Below are 4,927 nucleotides of genomic sequence, written 5' to 3' on the forward strand. Positions count from 1 at the left end.
GCTACAGCAGGCAGTCGATCAGCTGAACACACGGCCCACTGACCAAAGGGAGTCTCCGTTATCCCGCCATCTGGCTTATTCCCCACCATCCGACTTGTGAGACCCCGAATCCCCCGGGACCAAGGAGTCCGGGAGGGTCCGGGTCCGACAGTCACAAGACCCTCTCAGAAGGGAGAAGTCATTGCGCGCTGTCCCGGGGACACTGGTTGGGTCGCGATTCCGAGTCGAACTAACCTGTACTGTCTCCATACCCGACACCTGACCCGCCGGGAATGAGTTTGTTTCCCCCGCTACAGAACGATGGCACTTCTCCGCCCCCTCCCTCTCCTCCTGCTGACTGCGATGGTTGACGAGATGTCTGCTCAACCTTCCCCTGAAATTACCCACGGATCCGCCAGCACCTCCAAAGACGGAACCGTGGAGCATAAGGAAGGGTTGAATCTACCCCTGAATCCCGGCACACACCGTTGAAACCTTGCCATCGACAATGATTCCCTTGGCTACTTGTCAGGATGGACTATTTACATGGTCTCTCTTTCTTTTTTCAGTTTTCCTTTTTTCTCTGTTGCGTCTGTCGGGTTCGGTCTCTCGGTGTTGCGCGGTTCGGTCTCCCTGTTGCGCCTGTCGGGCTCGTTATATCCATGTTCTGGGGGGCTGGATAGCAGTTCCTCATCACTTCCCCCACCAGTGCACATTCCATTCCAGGGATTCCGAATGGGGTGGGTGTTTTAGGAGCTGGTATTTCCCTTCATACAATTTGACCTCCACGCCTTTCCCGATCCTCAGAGCATTCCACAGTTACTGAGCACGGCAAGGGAATGCTGGTGTAGACTCCAGGATGAGTACAGTTCCACCTTTTCAGTTGGCCGTTGTGAGTTTGAGCGAGACTGGTGTCCAGGTGCCTCCATGACCACTGCTGATGGTGCCGCTAAGCTGGGGCTCCCTAAACTCCGAGTGGGACCCACTGGATCTCCGGCTCCAGTACCTACCCGTGGCTCCCCACGGGCTGGTACAGTTGCTGTCTTCTAGTGTTTGACGGTGCCCTGAATCCACACTCGATGAACAGGGGGAGCACCCAGCACACAGCGGGTACAGGGACAGCAGGGCCGTCACTGAGGCGGAGAGTCTCGAGAGGATAGCCTGCCCCGTATTGCACAGCCAGACTGTCCCATGAGAAACGATGACGGCAGCAGAGCTGGCTGCAGTCAGGCTGGTAACCTGGTGGTATCAGACGGCCCTGGATGGTCCACTCGCTGCGAATGGTGGTACATGTGCGGTGATTACAAGGGAGCGCTGCACCTTTATCTCTGATAAATCCAGCAACCCCTCCAACCCGGCTGCTCACTTCGGGGACTCGGTGGCCAAAACTCAGAACCAAGGGACCAGCTCCTCCAGCACAACACCTTATGGGAAACAAGTGGCCGTTTGGGTCACTGGGGGATGTTGGGCTACTGTCACCCACTGGCCATTGCCCTCCTTTTGTTGATTATGATTTCTGTGTACCCTGATAGCTCCTCCCTTGTCGTCTAACTTCCGAGGAATATAGTGAGAAAACACATGGCTGTCACGTGAAAGTAACGACACTGACCCCCGCTGGTCGGAGGACAGCATTGCTCCTCGGATCAGAAGTGATACCACTGTCAATCAAGGTGCTGCTCCACCCACCCCTCAGGTGTGAGAGGACCTTTTGTCTCTGAACTCGCCTGACCATTGGCTGTGGCAGCACCTTTGTCCTTGACCCCCAAACCATTGGTCCTTTTAAATCACAACAGTGAGGCTCCACCCAGCCCCCTAGCACCACAAAAAGGGCTGCAATCCCCAGCCCTTCCTCTTTGACGACCCCAGGAGTAGTGAGACAACGCTGCAGAGATCACTGGTAAGAGTGCATCACCATGCGGTTTGGGAGCGTTTCACTCAGACTCAGGGAGCGTTAAGGGCCAATGCTAGTGTGGGTCAGGCATTGAAGAATTATATCCTGAAGTTGTACATTGCTATTGTGTGCTTGTGTGTATCAGTGTGTGTGTGTGTGTGTGTGTGTATCAGTGTGCGTGTGTGTGTGCGTGTGTGAGTGCGTGTGTGCGTGTGTGTGTGTGTATCTTATCCTAGTTGCGATTCCCCCTCATGTTCGCTTTCTCCTGCGTGTGTGTGAGTGTGTATCTGTTCCCATCCATTCTGTCCCCGCGTTTGCCTTTGTGATTAAACTAGTTTTGATATCCAAATCTCGTGTCCAGAGCCCTTCGTTCTTAAGGTCTAAAAGAACCATTTCACACAACACCACTTCTGCACCCAGCTCCCCCACTCCCTCTCCCCATTGTTCCAACCCCTCTCCCTTCCTTTCCCTGATCCATTTACTTCCCTATCTCCACACCTCTTTCACGAATTTCTCCAGCCCTTTCCCATTCTTCCCGACCACCTCGCCCTTCTCTTTCCCCACACCATCTCCCTTCTGTTTCGCCACCAACTCCCCCGACTTTCCCTATTCCCGCTCCCGCCGCTTCCCCACACATTCTCCGCAATCCTCCCAACCCTTTCTCCCATCTCATTCTCCATCCATCTCACCCTTCTTCTCCCCCAATTCCTCTGCTCCTTTCCCCGTCTGCCCCAGTTCATGAAGTTCTGTCGGTGAGCGACGCTGTGGGCTGATGTTATAGCGTTCCGCTGGTGTTCTGCCGGTGAGGGACGCTGTGGACTCACGTTGCGCTGCACTCCGCTGTTCAGGTAGTGTTGGGCTCTCGAGGCCGCTGTTGAAGCACGGGGACTGTTCCGCAAATGCAGGCGCTGTGTGCCGCTGAAGTTTCCCGTCACGCATTTTCCTCAAGACAGGCACAAGCCAGACACGAAGACAGGAGCTCACAAATGAATTGAGTTCACCACGCCGATTGTAAATTAAATACTGAGTAATTTACCAACGTTCGGGTCAAATAAACTGCTTACATTTCAGTTCCGATCGCACACAATTAGAAGACATGCGACAATGAGCGGCAGGTTGAATAATCAGTGCCGTTTATCAACGTCATTCTACACCAGAAGGAGTTGCAGGACTTTCTCAATCTTCACACACATTAGTAGCAGGTCCAGGGTCAACCATTGAGGTACTTTAGAAATTATGACCATAATTTCTCCCCGACTCACTTACTGGCATCACTGGTGTCCCAGACGGTCCCCCACCCTGGACCACTGGATGCCGCTAACGGTGTCCCAGACTATCCTGTCTGTGTAATCACCCAGGGTCCACTAGGGGGAGTCCAGCCCCGGATATCCGAGGTAGCGGTCGGGTTACATGTCAGGGGGTTCCCACGACGTCACAGCGGGAGGGGCGCGCACTCCACTCCAGCTGGGAACCGTTACGGCCGTTGGGATTTAAACCGGGAGCGCGCGCGTTTAAAGGGGAGGTCGTGAAACTGGCCAAAACATACTCCCATCCCGCGGGCGGGGATGTCTGTACATTGGACGTTCACAGGGCCACACTCAGTCCGCGTCTGGTTCCCTGCAACGACTTCAGCTGATTCCGTCCATCTGAGCTGAAACGATTGCCCGCCAGCCTGAAACAGAGTGAAGAATAAGGAGGGAATAAACAGATGACACATCAGTATCTCTAACTGGGGACTGGGGTTAATGTTTCAACAACACTTACAGACAAATGTCACCAGAAAAGCCCGCGGATCCACTGATATTTTATCACATTAACCATGAACACAAACACTCACCCGATCCATTCCAGACTCGGGAGGGGCAGGATGAGGCGGCGGAGAGCGGGGACAGATCGGTCTGTGAGAGAGTTAAATCCCAGGTCCAGCCCCGTCAGTGAGCGGTTTGTACTGAGAGCGGAGACGAGATCCTCGGCACCAGAATCTGTGAGACGGTTCCCGCCCAGCCTGGAGATGAGAGAGAGTGAGGGTGAGGGACACAGAGAGACAGGAGACGGTGCAAATCCCCAGGGTTTATGAGTAACAAATATTTCCCACATTATTGTCAGTGTCAGACACCAAATGACTGTAAACAATCTCTCACAGTCTGGGACTTACCGCAGTTCCTGTATTTTACACTCCGGGTCCCTCAGAGCTGCAGACACCGGTTTCACTTCCGAATCTCCCAGGTCATTCTCCCCCAGTCTAAGCACAGACAGACAGAGTGAGGAACAAACTCATTCACACTCAGTGTCCAGTCAGAGTCTGACATAACAGGATATAACTCGGATATTACGAGACATTTCAGGAAATTAATTACTAATTACACCCCTCAGTTCCCAGCTCCTGGTCGCTCACGGAATGTTAGTAACTTATCCAATAAAGTTCTGTGTAAACTCTCCAGCTTCAGTCTCAGTGTGTGTGTGAGAGCGAGCGAGAGAGACTGGCCGGGGGACGGGAGAAGTCACCCACACGCAACGCGTTAGGAGGTGAGAACAAAACTAAAACTGAGGAAGGGAAAGGGAGAGTTACACTGAGGGAGAAGGGAGACTGGTCCAGCCAGGGGTGGGTGGTGTGAGTGGCCGGGCCGGGTTGGGGATGTGAGTGGACGTGCTGGGGGTGGGGGATGGGGGAGAGTGGACGCGAAGGGGGTGTGGGGATGGGATGGAGTGGATGCGCCAGGGGTGGGGGGGGGGGGTGGAGTGTAGACGCGCCGGGGGTTGGAGGACGGAAGAGAGTGCTGCCGAGGGAACAGATGAAAGAGAGAGTTGCACCGGGAGATGGTGGTGGGGTGGGAGTCACACAGAAACAAGACAGTTCAGGGTAGTTTTACAATTTAGAATTAGAAACAAATTAACGGTTACCGCAACACCCGGCACTTGCGCAGCCCGGGTCCCAGCCGCTGGAGCCCTTCACACGGAATGAGGCAGCGCCACAGATCGAGGTGGTTTATTGTATCACAGAACCCAATGACATGAGACAGGACAGCGCAGTCAATCGGCGTCAGTCGTAATCCACTG

The sequence above is a fragment of the Pristis pectinata genome, chromosome 45 (assembly GCF_009764475.1).
Source record: "Pristis pectinata isolate sPriPec2 chromosome 45, sPriPec2.1.pri, whole genome shotgun sequence".
In the NCBI taxonomy this organism is placed as follows: domain Eukaryota; kingdom Metazoa; phylum Chordata; class Chondrichthyes; order Rhinopristiformes; family Pristidae; genus Pristis; species Pristis pectinata.